A 15230-nucleotide genomic window follows, 5' to 3' on the forward strand; every position below is an offset into this window, starting at 1 on the left:
TCCATAAACACAACATCAAAACAGCATTCTGCACAAACAGAAAAATATCCACCATCCTTAGAAACCCCAAAGATAAAATTGAATTAGAAAATCAAGGAGTATACGAAATCCCATGCACCACTTGTCCCACCACATACATCGGACAAACCAACAGAAGAATAAGTGCACGCATTGAAGAACATAAGAACTCAGTCAAAAAAGAGGAACCAACATCTTCCCTGGTCCAACACCTTAAAGCCACAGGACATGAAATTGACTTTAAAAATACCAGAACCATTGCCAAAGTGAACATTTTAATAACAGAATAATCAGAGAAGCCATCGAGATAGAAAAACGCCCACACAGCATGAACAAGCGAGATGATACCTCCCGCCTACCAGCCATTTGGAAACCCGCCCTTATTGACAAACGACTCCCTAACACAAAAAATGATACCAGACCCACACTCACAAAAACCACACAGGATGTCACCACCACACATCCACGCAAAAAGCAAACCCAAAGCCACACCGATGACGAGGCACGACCACAAACCAGAAGCCAGACCACAGCTGCATCATTAGCCACTTTAAACCCCTCCAATCCATACATGAAGCAAACTGACACCCTCCATGAAGAGGAGGCACGACCACGAACGCGAAGCCAAAAAATAGCAAGGCAGCCCAAAATCTTAAACCCCTCTGCAACTCAGACTAACCTGAGCACAACCAAACAGAACACTCCCCCAGCCAATCAGAGCACAGCCAAGCCCCTAACCATTCAGAACACACCTCCACCCAATCAGAACACAGCCAAGCTCCCACCCAATCAGTTCATACCCCCACTGGCAGTTAAAAGGAAGAAACAGCTAAGACCACACATTGCTGCTCGAAGCACGAAGCTGAAAACACCAGCCTGAAGATGACGAAATGGGACTTCGTCGAAACGTCGCCAAGACACTTCCAATTTTATGCGGGAGAAAACCCGAACAACCAAAGACCTACATACAAATACCCGCGAAAACCTCAGAAAACAAATAGATAGATAGATAGATAGATAGATAGATAGATAGATAGATAGATAGATAGATAGATAGCATAAGGATAGATAAAGACAGAAAAAGATAGCAATAAAGAAATAAAAATACAGATAGACAGATGGTAGATACATCATGGACACATAGACCGTCAGTCAGTCAGTAGAATTTTGGGAATTTCTCCCTTTTTCTAACATTCATCTGTTCAGAAGATTAAGATGAGAAACAGCTTACCATGGGTTGTCTGAGTGGGTGGGAAAACCAGGCCACAAAACTAGGACAAACCGTGTTTTAAGCAGAATGTTATTCACTCCCAGCCCATCTGGTTTGCTTACGATTCAAGTGGTTGTGCAAACACAAAAACATAGGTTAACATCTTGCAAACACAGTCCCTGTCTGCTTCCTATGGTAAGATGGAAGTAGCGATGGGGCAAGGGAAAGGCTTTTCTGGCCTCTAAGCCATTTCACCATTAACCCTTAAAAAGCAGAGCTGTAACTGGAAATAGATTGACTGAATGGGGAATGAAGACAACTTCCTCCTGCTGTCCCTTCCTGCAGGGAAGAAATACAAAACAGAGTTCCTGGCCCATGCTAAGTTAAAACCAATCAAACCACATTATGGCTAACATTTTGTGGGGACCCAATCCTTATAGCCAGCAAACCATGACTTAGGGTTGAATATGTAAAAACCACTGCATGATAGTTCACTCAAACATAGTAGTAATTCACACTAAAGCATACCATAGCACTCTTTGGCGTGCAGTCACTTTGTGTGACCGTATGTATTCGAAAGGCAACTCTCCAATGCAGCTCTTCCTGTGGCCATTGGGATGGAAAGCCCACAAGAAGAGAACCTGCTGAGCATTGGAAGATGGTCAAGACAGCAGAGGGCTAAAACAAGGGATCCAGTGTGGCTGTTTTCAACCTCCCTCCCTCATGGCTGAGGTTATCTGGAATGAACTAGTTAGGCAGCCTGACAAAACCTTTCCTATATGGTGAAAATTGGCAGTGAATGCTTCTTTGAGTTGATCTTTGTAAATTATGCTGGTATCACTGATGCAAGAGAAGGAACTGCACATATATGTATTTTGCAAAGAAACTTAATTTTCCTTCTGTCTTGCTTTGCCCAAAAACCTGGTGATACGGAGAACCATTTCAATTAATGAAGACACAGAAAGGTAAAGAAGTGGTGAGTTGTAGCTCAATAAGGCTACAGCTATGCAGTTTTCTTTGGCAACAGTACAAAACTGGTTCTTCTTCCAGGATATCCTTTTGACTCCTCAATCCAGCCTACTACATCTCTGGGATTTCCTACCCAAGTATTAGCCAAATTTGATTCTGCCTAACATTTTTTTTTTTGAGATCAGTCAAGATGGAGTAGTTGCTACTACAAGATAATATATCTGGAATAAGAACAAGATGATGATAGATGACATAATCCATCATCTGCTTGAGCAGGGAGTTGGACAATGGATGATGTACGATGGACAATGGATGAGCAGTGGCTAATGTAATCCATCATCTGCTTGAGCAGGGGGTTGGACTAGAAGACCTCCAAGGTTCCCTCCAAATCTGTTATTCTGTTAGTCTTTCCTAAAAGCTCAGAAAATCAGATTCTAGTTTATACTTGGACAACATGCTATTTGGAAAATCTGTACATGCTTCCTTCAGTTTCTAGCAGGATAATGACAGAATGTGCAAGCACAAAGAAATAACCTACTTTTCATGGTAGCAAATTGAATATTGAACCAATTTTACTTTTCTCTCCAAGAATGTCGGTCTGCTCTCAGGCTGCAATAAATTTCCTAAAGAAATAAATCCCACGGTACTATGTACATTGGACACATTTTACCTAAGCAGATAGGATTGTACTATCAACCTTTCAAATCTGTCTTTCAATTATGGCAACATACCCTTCATTTGCCTTCTTGTCGCTTACAAAACAGCAGCTGTCCTTTTGAAATTGTGAAGCTGGTGCACTGAATAGGCAGAGGGAGATGATTGGGTGAGATCACAGGCATTCACTACAGTAGAATGTGCCCATCATGCTCAGCTCGCTTCCATCTCTATTCAACTAAAGTGTCTGGTGGAAACATTCAGAGCTTTTTCCTTCCCCCCCCCCCCTCCAAAGCCAGATATTTGACAGGCAAAAGTTATGTTCTTCTGGAGAGCAGCGACAGTTTTGGCAAAAGCTACTCTCCTTCAAGTAATAAATTTGCTTTTGCTGATGGATTATGGACTATGCCTCACTCAGTGGGCAGATGCTTTGGTGGGAATTCAGAAGAATTCTTTATGTGAATTTTCATAAACTACTGTTCTTCTGATGCGATTCAGCTCTGCCAAATGATGGTAATCTTCTCCATCTCTTTCTAAGATTAGCACTCTGAAAATTCATTTCACATCCTAATTTGAAAGCTTTACGTTCCAGCAGCTATATCCTAATTCTTACCATGTGCTGCTTCTTTGCAGGATTTGCCTGACCCTTAGTTTAATGGCTTCTGCAGGGGAAGGGACCATTGGGTGAGCCCCAAAATTTAAAACCAGAAAATGTTTGAAAGTGTGGAGATTCCGTACTGCAGCTCATTTTCAAAGGTGACATTTTAATGCATTTTCGCTGTAAGTATGACAATGACAAAGTAGAACATGCAAAATATATATAGGTTGTTACTGCTAAAAACTGCTTTCATCTATCAGGGATTAAACTGAGGTGATTTACTAATATAGACATCCCAAAGGCATGAATGGAGTACCTTGTCATCAATATGCCCATCATACTCCTGCTTTAAATAAATCTTAGTGAGCATCCATATATATATATATGGATGCTTTTTTCACCAAAGAGGAATTTAATCTGGGCATAAAATAGGTATGTTTTAAAGAGAACAAGGATCTTGTATATTTAAAGACTGTGAGGAAAACAGAATTTCAGTAAAATATGTTTTTCTACCCTTGGGTGACAGGTATATCCAAGTTTCTTTGGCAGGAATGAGGGATTTGTTATCTTCCAAATATACCAGCTCCTTACACCTCCTAGCATTGTTCTTGGTGGTAGGAGATTAGGCTGAAACTGCCATAAGAAAAGATGAAGCTGGCACATAAACAAGAATCTTGCTAAAATATCCCTTCAGGGAAGTAGCTAAGAAGGAAACAAATTGTTAAGGAAATAAAGGAAAAATATCACCTGAACCAGACAAAAAAAGCAGGGCCTTAACACATGGGGGGGGGGGGATCCTAGCTAATCAACAAAGAAAGAACTTTAGGGAATAAAATGCGGTACTGAAACCCGCCCACTTCTTGAGTCATTTGAGTCATTTTTGGATCCAGACTTGGCAGCTTCCATCCCTCTGACTACTTAGTGCCTGGCAGCCTAGTTGAGAAGAACGTGGGTAAGTGTGGCTAAGTGTGTGTGTGTGTGTGTATGAGAGAGAGAGAGAGAGCGTAAATGTACATTAAGTGTGGATGTGTGTGAGATAAAGAGCAACTGTACATTATAATCAGTAAATTCACTGAGTTTCCATGTATTCCAAAAAACCTTGCACCTCAGTGTTCAGTTGAAAGTGATTGTGTGTGTGTGTGGTGTATGTGGTGTGTACGTATGTGTGTATGAGAGACAGAGAGAATGAGAGTCTCTGATTATTTTCTGGCTGTTGACCAGGACAATGTGTCTTGTCTGCTTTAGGTGCTGTTATAATTCCTGCTGATCATGGAAGTGCTGTTCCACAGAGTGGATGGAAACATATGGCGCCCCATTCCTTCTCAAGAGAAAAACAATAAGACACGACCATAAAGGACTATGCTTGAAGCAGGAATCCTGACTGGAAGTCTTTTTCATTTTGTCTCGCAGCCTTTGACTAAATGTAATGAAATTACTTTTTTATCTGGAGTAAAATTGAGGAGGGGGTGGCGGTTTAACATCTAGATTACAGGCAGTCCTCAGTTGTGACTACAATTGGGAGCAGCAACTTGTTTGTTAAGTGAAGCAGTTGCTAAGTAAGCCTGTGACTAAACTTATGGATATACTTCAGCTTTCCTTCGTTTTGCATACCTGTGAAGGTCGTAAACCCGACCTTGGTCACAACATTACTTTTTCATCAACACTGCAAATGGTTGCTAAATGAGTCAGTTGCTAGATAACAACGACCCACATTGCTGATCATTCCTAATACTGTATGTTATAGTTTTAGCCCGTCATTTGTTTTAACTGGTTTTTTTTTCATTACTGGCTGCTCTAAGAACTATTTTAAGATGCAGTAGCAAGGTAAAGCAAAAATAAATGCAGCAAACATATCCAGGGAAATTTATCTCATCTGCTAATGATATCCTGAAATACCTGGAAAGCATATCTTCCCAAAGGCAGAGGCAAGAGCATGGTTTTGAGTACAAATTTCCAAGATTATTTGTGCTAGTACAGGGTTCCCCAACCCCTGGTCCGTGGCCTGTTGGGAACCAGGCCATGCAAGCGGTGGGCAAGTATGCAAGCGCACAAAGCTCCATTTGTGTAAGTGGTAGGCACACACACAAAACCATCCCCTCCTCCCCAGCACCACCGGTGCTACTGCTGGCCCTTGGAGCCAGAAAGGTTGGGGATCACTCTGCTGGTGGACAGACTTTCTTATAATCTGGTTAACCATTTTGCCATGTAAAATGGTAAAACAGCCTACCAATCATTGGTTTGAGAGTAAGCTCCCTAATCTGGTATTTCAAACTATGAGTCAGAATTTTCTGAGGTGTTTATTGGTACAAAGAAAAAAATATTTAATTAAGCACCGATATCAATAAAATAAGCCTTGCTTGGTACAGTGAACCCCAAGTGGCTGAAGACTGAGCCAGTTTTGATGAGGCTTCTTTAGAACTAATAGCAAGAAAAAAACAGCTGCTTCACAGGTTTCAATCTTTGCTCCTTCTTTTGGAGGTGTGACATGAGTCTGTTATGGGCTTTTGAAAATCTGTGGTCTTTCAAAGGAGATATTGAGGATTGAAGATGGCCCTGTGAAAAGCAGAGCTGATGACCACAGTGATGAATGAGTAGTCAGTGAGTAGACAAAGACAAAGAGAGAATAGGTTTTGAATACTGAGATGAGGGAATAGTCATCTTCCTCAAACTGAAGTTGGCATCTTTAAAAGGGCACTAAGTTTGTATACTTTTCTAATCCCATTTGGAAATTGATTATTAAGTATTTTCAGCAATTAGAAACTCTTGAATCGATAGGTCTGAAAGTATCAGAGGTGAATGCCTTCAGAGCTTAATGAAAGAAAATTTTAACTTCAAACTTAATAACTTTTTTTTAAGCAGCAACAAGTTGATTGTGACTTTGCTTTTAGAAGGCTAAGCACAGACTAACAGTACAGATAGATTTGAAGTAAGATTTTGGAATTAATTATAAAGAATCCTTCCTGTGGGAAAATGCTTTTGTTCTGAATTTTAAAAAAAATAACATAATAAAATAAGAATTTAAAAATTTGACACCAGAGGGAACTAAAGATTTCAATTAAAAGAGAAGAACACATGGATGACTAACAATTACAGAATAGTGTAAAGTATTCTAACACTGGAATTATTGAAGGATATCTTTGGAGAATAGAGTCAGAAATCAATATTAACAATGTCAACAGTGACCTCTGTCTCTATGGCTAGATTGTATCTAAAAGATGCTATGGAACAGGAACACGTTTATTTGACAAAACAGAGATTGAGCTGGAAATGGACTTACAAATGACAGACTACAAGAATGACATCAAAAAAAGATTTTACACTGGGTATTCAAGAAACTATCTGATCTTTTAATAATTAAAAGGGACATGCAAACAAAAAAGCAAGATAATTTTTCTATATTGGACTTACAAGAGAGACTTATCAAAGCTTTGAAGAATTTTGTGAGAAGGGATATAGAAGAAATAATAAAAAGAAAGCAAGTTATGTGGCATTATTTGAATGGACTAAAGATAAAGGTTGTTAGAAATAAAAGGAAGGAATATAAAGTTTGTTTATTTGAACCTCATTGGCTCAAGGTTGACTCAGCCTTCCATCCTTCTGAGGTCAGTAAAATGAGGACCCAGATTGTTGGGGGCAATATGTAAATCACTTAGAGAGGGCAGTAAGGCACCATGAAGTGGTATATAAGTCTTAAAATAGGTATGTTGTTATTTCTGATAACCCTTAATGAATTTTTGCTGACACCAGAACTGAGATATGGAGTTACGGATTTTTTTATAAATAATACAGTATGGGCAAAAAACTCATTCAATATAATTTAAGTATAGGCAAAAAGTTACTAAAATTGTTTATACTTGTGATGAAGATTGGGAGTCATTTCTTTATATATTCGTTTTCTTTTCATTTTCTTTTCTTTCTTTTTCTTTCTTTTTCTTTCTATTCTTTACATCTTTCCTTTTTTTTCTTTGCACCTTGTACTCTTTCTTTACATTTTTCTATGTTTCTTTCAGTATGTATTAATTTTTACTATCACAATTATCTTTAATTAAATTACTTAGGAGGAAAAAAAGAAAATCTGCTTCTTAGTCCAGGCTGTAAACTCCGCGTCAGTTCTTTGAATCCTAACAGTGATGCTGGTAGAAAGAGTGCCTGCTGCATAATTGGTGACCTAGATAAACCACTGTGTGGAATGGCTGGTGCCTAATCTATTTTGTGGACTGCCTGAGGGTGGGACAGCACACACAGAGATGAATGATGAGAAGAGAAAGCTCAAAACTTAGTCTACCATATCTAGACTCATCTGCAGAATCCCAGACTCTTTTGTAGGCCAGATTTGATAGCCCTTCCAAAATGGAGATGTAGATTTAAAGATGCTGAATAATTCATACTGGTGACGAAGGAGATGAAGTTAAGTTGTCGAGCTTAGCCTACTTATGGTTGTTTTCATACCCCAATTCCTCAAAGGAAGTTTGAAGATGAGCCATCACCATTATCATCTTTAAGCCTGCCTATCTCAAAACACCGTTAATAGGAGTTGTCCCATTCCATGAATAGTTGCCAGTCCATAAATAGCAGACTCTCCCTCACCCTATTCTATAGAGATTCCTTTACTGATTTTATCTGTGCATACAGGCACTACAAACATAAATAAATCTGAACAGTTCCTATGTGGGAGAGTTAGAAAATAATCAAGGCCACCTCTCCCCTTCAAAGACCCAAAAAGGGGGGGGGGGCAAAACAGGAGTTCCCATAAAGAATAAAATGGATGACCCACAAATTTCACAGAACTGCGGTGTTTTAAGTAGAAACAACAATAACACATTTCACTGCAGTTTTAGATGCACCATAGCTGAGCTACAAATAATTTGGCTCAGCTTTAAAAAACAGTGAGGTCTGGGGCTGTTTTCAAAATGGTATGGAATCCTTGAGGGATTCCTCAGAGCTCGCCTCAGTGCTGGGAAAGCAAGAAATCAATAGGATGATTCCCCTCTCATTAGCATATTATGATACTCCCCTCATCCCCCCCAGGGGGGGAGCCCTTGGGGCCAGCCTTGTAAAAGAAGCTCTCTTAGATAATATATTCAGTGAATAAATCTATATCTCAAATCTTTCGCTTTGACTTTGGCTTGCTGGGTTGCCCATGTGAAAAGGGGTCTCCTGTATGACTTAAAACATATTGCCTTTTTTCTATTATTGGATACGTGGGAAAATGGGTGTTCTAAGCTTTGCAGCTTTAAAAGCCTCAAACGCTTTCCCTCCATAAAGCTTGACCTTGGTTATCTTTGAAGTGTGATCACTGACAAATCATTTGATGCCTGATGTGGCCCTCAAGCTGACAAAAAAAAAAATGGCACATTCTTGGCATAGCATATTGGGTGATTTCAGTCTTTTATAGTTTATTCCAAAAACTAGGGCTGCATGAATTGTGGCATAATGTGATATGTCAGCCAGATCACCTGAGGAGGGAGTAGAATCAGTCTCCTCAGCCCTACTCTGATGTGCAAATAATTGTGCCCTCTTAATAATGGCTGAAAGAATGGGGAGTCCTCCTTGCCTCTCCTTCCCCTTCCCCCAGAGTTGCTGAATTGGCACCAAGCCTGGAAGGTGCTGTGACTGAGCTGTGTGAGGTAGAGCGTGAGCTCATTTGCACAAGGGCTGAGAGCAGCAACAGCAACCAAACATTGTGAAGGAGATGCTAAAAATAGAGATGTGCAGAGAGAGAGAGAGAGAGAGAGAGAGAGAGACACGGAGGGAGGGAGGGAGGGAAGGGGAGAGAGGGAGGGGGAGAGAGAGAGAGATGGGGAAAGGGAGGGAGGGAAGGGGAGGGAGGGAGGGAGGGAGGGAGGGAGAGAGAGAGAGAGAGAGAGAGAGAGAGAGAGAGAGAGAGGGAGGGAGGGAGGGAGGATGGGAACCCAAATGGTCATTGATTCAGAATGACCTTGAGCCTGGCCTGAGGTCTTCCTTGGATGCTTCCCTTGGTTTGGCTATGGTGCCTAGGAGGAATATATTTGTACAGGATGACTGGTTCCTATTCCTGATGTAAACTACTGTAAGGGCGGTTCTCTTCCATCACTGAAACATTCTGAATCCTGACCTCACGGACCTTGTTGGGTGGGCTTCTCCTGTCAGTTTGCTGGGAAGCCAATTACAAAGGAAGCTTTTTATGGAGATCTGTTTAGGGAAAGAGGATTGGAGATAAGCCTAATCTAGACATTGGAAATGGAATGCTCATAATGGGTCTTTTTACCTGGGGGCCAATATACACTTGATATTCTCCCCACCACTTTCTTCTCATTGCAACGTATGAAAGCATTTATTTCTTTAAATTATCTGTTCTTATTAACTAGTAAAAGCATTTTTTTCATGTATTGATTTACGTTTGTATATCGCTTTTCTTCTGGAGCTCAAGGTTACATATAAAAAAAATCCTCCTCTAATTTTCCTCCATAACAATTCTGTGAAATAGATTGGATTAAGGGAAAGCAATGATCTAAAATCACCTCATGAACTTTTATGATGGGGGGAAGTAAGAACCTAAATATTTCCAATCCTAGTTCATAAACCAAGATCTTAACTACAGGTACCATACCACACTAGCAGTCAATCCACTGAAATCTGGTCTAAGTAATGGAATGGGGTGGAAGCTACTGAAATTACTATTGCCTTGAACAATAAGCATGGTTCTGTCTGACTCATCTGAGACACAGCAGCATACTTTGGAGGGCTCTCTTTCAGTTGGAAAGAATCTAAGGCTGATGCCCCCATTTTCTCCACTTAAAATTGTGCTCTATAGCCAGAAGAACTTCTGAATTCCTTAATGAGAAAGTACCAATCATATTGTAGGAATTCATTTTTGAAGCCTGTGATGTAAAACATTGAAAGCCTACAGGGTCCTTCACACCCACAGGCAGTAACAACCGTGGCTCATGTGGCATTTTCCCAAACAGATCATTGTATTGGTTAGCCTTCCTGGTGGGAAACTCCAAATCATCAGCTGCAATATAAAAGGTGATTTGCTACCTCTTTCATCTTCAGTGTGGATGTGAAGGGGCATTTTGCAGTGTGTTAGGGCCAGCAGTTTTTCCTTCAATAAATTAATGATTTATGCTAAAATTAGTTAATAATGTTAATTTTATTTTTAATTTATTACAATTAATTATAATTTTAATAATTTTTCAGTAGCTGTAATGTTAGACACGAAACATGGATGCTCGCTTTTTCTTTTCTTTGCCTACCTACCCACATTGACAATGTCATACCATATTTCCCCTCTGTGTTATATATCAGAATCAATTTCGGATCAATACTCCTAAGATCAATTCCTCCATCAATATAGGGGACCTAAAGTGCCAGAGCAAAATTTGATTTGCTCTATTCCCTCCCAAGTTCCAGCTACACTACAGAATAGGACATGTTTGCCTGGAATCTCTGTTACATTTTAAAACAAAAATCTTTTTAGCCCTTTTTCTTTCAGATTTGTTCTAAAGGTTAAATGCTAATAGGACACAGAATAGAATAGAATAGAATAGAATAGAATAGAATAGAGCTGGAAGGGACCTTGGAGGTCTTCTAGTCCAGCCCCCTGCTCAAGCAGGAGAACCTATACCATCCCAGACAAGTGACTGTCTCATCTCTTCTTAAAAATCTCCAGTGATGGCGCGCCCATGATTTCTGGAGACAAGCTGTTCCACTGGTTGATTGTCTTCACTCTCAGGAAGTTTCTCCTTAATTCCAGGTTGCTTCTCTCTTTGATCAGTTTCCAACCATTGTTTCTCATCCTTTGCTCTGGTGCTTTGGTGAATAATGTGACCCCCTCTTCTTTATGGCAGCCCCTCAAATACTGGAACACATGTCTCTCCTATTCTTTTCTTTAGAGTAGCCAAATCCAAGTCCCGCAGCTGTTCTTCATATGTTTTAGTCTCCAGGCCTTTGATCATCTTAGTTGCTCTTCTCTGAATTTGTTCCAAACTCTCAACATTTTTTTTATGATATGGTGACCAAAATTGGCTGCAGTATTCCAGGTGTGGTCTTACTAGGGTTTTATAAAGTGGTATTAATACTTTGCATGATCTTGATTTTATGCCTCTGTTTATACAACCCAGGATTGTATTAGCTTTTTTGGTTGCCCTCTTTAACACCCCTGTATTATGGGATACTACATTAAAAGAAAACACAACCCGAGTGGAAATGTAACCTGGTGTAGGTCAATTTTCTCCAACCTGCACAATGACAGAGACAGTTGGTTTAGAACTAAGCTGAGTGAACAACACATAGCTGTTCCACAATAAGAGCTTAATTTGCAAATACCAGCAGATCGGAACAAAAGAGTCTTTCTCCCTAGCAAGCACTTGTTTACTGTTATGTTTCTGTTGTGGCCTCAAGTCCAAATTGTAGCTCTGCATGGGAAGGTCAGGAAACACAGATTTCCTCTAAGCAAGAAATTAAGCCAAGCCACCTTCTGCCTTGCCTTTTGCTGTTCCGTAATTGCCTGTCGTTACAAGGAACAATGGGATCTGCAATAACCAGGGGGAGCAGATGCCTAAGCAGAGAGCATTCCTGCAGAAAAGGTTTGGCAGCTGCCACTTTTCATTTCCTTGCTATGACAGACTGCACCTGCTCAGTTTCCTCACACCAGAGAAAGCATCACTGGCTGCTTTTCCATTTGCCAGGTTATTGCTAAAAACACTGAGACAGGTCGCACATGTGTGATTTGGCAGTGGGGCCTGAGGTAATGGTGAGCTGCTGATCTGTGGAAAAACATGCTGCCATCGTGCAGAAAATAAAAAAACTCCATTGTATCTGCCAGCCCGCCTGCTTGAATTGGCATAACTTGAGGCCTGAGCAGGACAAGGGCCAATATTGGTCAGCTTCTTTTGCTAAAAGGGACTCTGGTGTTCTCCATGCAGTGTACGTCATTGCTAGTTGGGGTCTGCACATCACACTCTTGTTAAAGCCAGGGCAAGTCATAACATTTCTCCAACCCATTGATAAGTTTTAAGTAAACTTAACTTCACGTGTCCATTTAAGCCACGATTTCTTAACCTTTACTGAATAAAGTACTATTGACTGAGTTTTCCAATATGGAGCCTTCCATGTATTTGGACTGCAAGTGATTCCTGAGAAAGCCTGTAGTCCAAATAAATAAGTGATGATTTGTCTGATTGATATTTGGTCATAAGAGCAAAGGCGTCTTAGGACAGACTGTGTTATGTGCTTGCTTTAAGTACAGTAGCAGCATTCACTGGGGAAAGGAAGTGACAGAAAAGACAGTGGCAGGAATTGGGATGTATTTGGGCAGAATCAGTTCCTGACGGCAACATGCAGCCTCTAATTGTTAGGATTAATTCCGGGGACTCTTGCACAGGAATTGGCACTGGCTAGATTTGATAGGAGCTCATCCCAAGCTTGTCTCCGCAGTTTTTCTTGAAGAGCCCTGTTCTGAATGCGCCTGACAATGGAGATTAAGCAGGCGGTCACTCTAAACAAAACTTCTCCTCTAGCAGGCTGCCTCTTTAGAAATATTGTAAAAAACATTTGGAAATGTTTCTTTGGTACCTTTGTTTCCATTTGGATGCAAGATGATGGCTGTTTTATTCTCCCTGGACAGCCGTTTAATTCTGTTTACCTAGGTATTATGTTGCTTTGAATACTTGTTGACTTGTTACTTATGGTACCTAAACAGCTGATATTTCAAATTCAGTTGCAGTTCAGCTAGCAAGAAAGTACCCAGGAACCTATTATAGTATCAGACTCTGAAGTCAGCTGGATACTTTTCCCCACCGGTTGATCTTCTGGGGAGACAGATATACAAGTCAGATACGCATGCCAGGAGCCTAGAGGTGGCAGTGGACCATCTTCAAGGATGGGTTTAGTTGCTACACAGGAGGTTGCTTCAGGCTCTTATATGACTCTTGGTCAATAATCCCCTCCAATTCTCATACTTGTTAGAATTGAGGATCACATGTGTGAGATGATGTTTTATTCTTAGCATCTGAGTGAGATCTCTTGCAGGACTTCACCCAACCGACCTGAGAAAAATCCCACCTAATGGAAGCCAGGCACCAGCAAGAAGAGAAATGGATTATGAAACAGGATATTCCCCTCTCCCCCACCTTTCCACAAAGTATTACTTATTCTTCGCTAATTTTTGACAATTTGTTGCCCAAGACTTAAGCATATGAATTGGTCTCCTCAAGAACTGATTTCTCTCCCTCCTATCCAATCCTTTGTAGGTATTCATTTGCTCTCTGACTATTACTGGACTGAACAATACTTCTTTTAAAATATAATGCGCTGATATTTCTACCCTGGAGTAGTCCACAGATTACTAGGGAGCTACGATGTCATCACAGGGGGTCCGTGAAGACTTGAAGAAATGTTATGATTGAAACCTTGAGTAAGATTCTGGAGTCTGTGGCCATGGTCCTTCGCCACAAAAGGTATTTAAAGGGGGTCTGTGGTGAAGAAAAGGTTGAGAATCTCTGATTTTGTCTATTGTGCTTATTTGCATACATGCTTTTGTGTGTGAAGCCTATCTCCCCTTAGATGAGCAGATGAAAGGGGCTGCTGTTCTGTAGGAACAGAGGCTTGTTCCACAGAAGTGAGAAGAGCTATCTCTGTGATATTTTTCTCTGGTTAATAGCACAGAATTACTCTCCTCTGTTTTACTTAGACAAGTTATGCTCAGAAGTCAGAATGATTAAAGTCCTTCTATTCCACCCGGAAAACTAAAAAAAAAAAAAAAAAAAAAAAAAGAAAAGTATAACAATCCCCTGACAGACAAAAATGCTATGACTGTATATGAAGTGGAGAATGCAAAGTGTGTATCTTCATATGGTTGTACCTTTCCCAAATCTATAGAATGTCTGCAATAATGTTATCCAAGATTTTCATCAGTCAATACATATTTCATAAAGCTCAATCCCAGATTTGAATGAATGAATGAAATGAATTTATAATTTCAGATATAAAATTAACTTAAGAGATAATGGAGCAAAGAGATAGTTTTTTGAGATAGCCAGCCTTTCCATTGCCAGAAATCTTCTGGGTTCCACTAAAATGCAGCAAAAAGTAATTGATTCTTACTGTTTCTAGAACTGAAAGCCATTAGAACACCAAGGAGCACTCATGTTTGAAAGCCAGTGAGAATTTTCCCTCCCCAGCCTATAGCTGAACACAAAAAACTATTAGCCAGTCAGTGTGTGCTTGTTAATCAGTAACCAGTGCATCATGCCAAAAAAATAAGCCTGGGGCTTCCTAGAAACAATGATAAGGGGTTTCTGGGTTCAATAGGGTGGCAAGCAGGCCTTGTCTTACAAGCTATTTACACAGTCCTAATAGCTAAATTGGATTTTGGTCCCTTTACCTAGATAGGACATTCAGCAGCCATGTCAAGACCCCAAGAAATGGAAGGGAGGTCAAGCTAGGGATCCTCTTCGGTGATCACCAGATCGCTCTGTGCAAGACAACATGATAAAATGTTGCTACGTGTTCAACAGTGACCACTGCTTAAAAGCAATATTTATGGAGAAACAGAGAGTTTGGGATTGGAGGATAAACTGGGACTTATGATAAGCATCCAGCAACAGTATTATAAGATTGAGGAGAGGTGTGTGAACCTCAACATGATGTGCATCCATGCAGCCAGATGTCATAAAACAGAATATGCTAAACTTGGACTCTCTCTCTCTCTCTCTCTCTCTCTCTCTCTCTCTCTCTCTCTCTCTCTCTCTCTCACACACACACACACACACACACACACACACACACACACTTGATGCA

At 40.4% G+C, this 15230-nt stretch overlaps 1 protein-coding gene and 1 long non-coding RNA gene across 5 annotated transcripts in view; one reads left to right on the forward strand and one right to left on the reverse strand.

The window, feature by feature from the left end:
- Nucleotides 1–15230, reverse strand: part of LOC120297600 (leucine-rich repeat neuronal protein 1-like) — a 37588-nt gene that overhangs the window by 6107 nt on the left and 16251 nt on the right. The gene's annotated exons all lie outside the window — the stretch shown is intronic.
- Nucleotides 4329–4830, forward strand: LOC120297602. The gene is made up of 2 exons (XR_005553842.1): nt 4329–4401; nt 4695–4830. It is a non-coding gene; the product is annotated as an uncharacterized LOC120297602 (long non-coding RNA).

Source organism: Crotalus tigris, unplaced genomic scaffold, assembly GCF_016545835.1.
Source record: "Crotalus tigris isolate CLP2741 ecotype Arizona unplaced genomic scaffold, ASM1654583v1 scf7180000023637.1517150, whole genome shotgun sequence".
NCBI classification, from domain to species: Eukaryota; Metazoa; Chordata; class Lepidosauria; order Squamata; family Viperidae; genus Crotalus; species Crotalus tigris.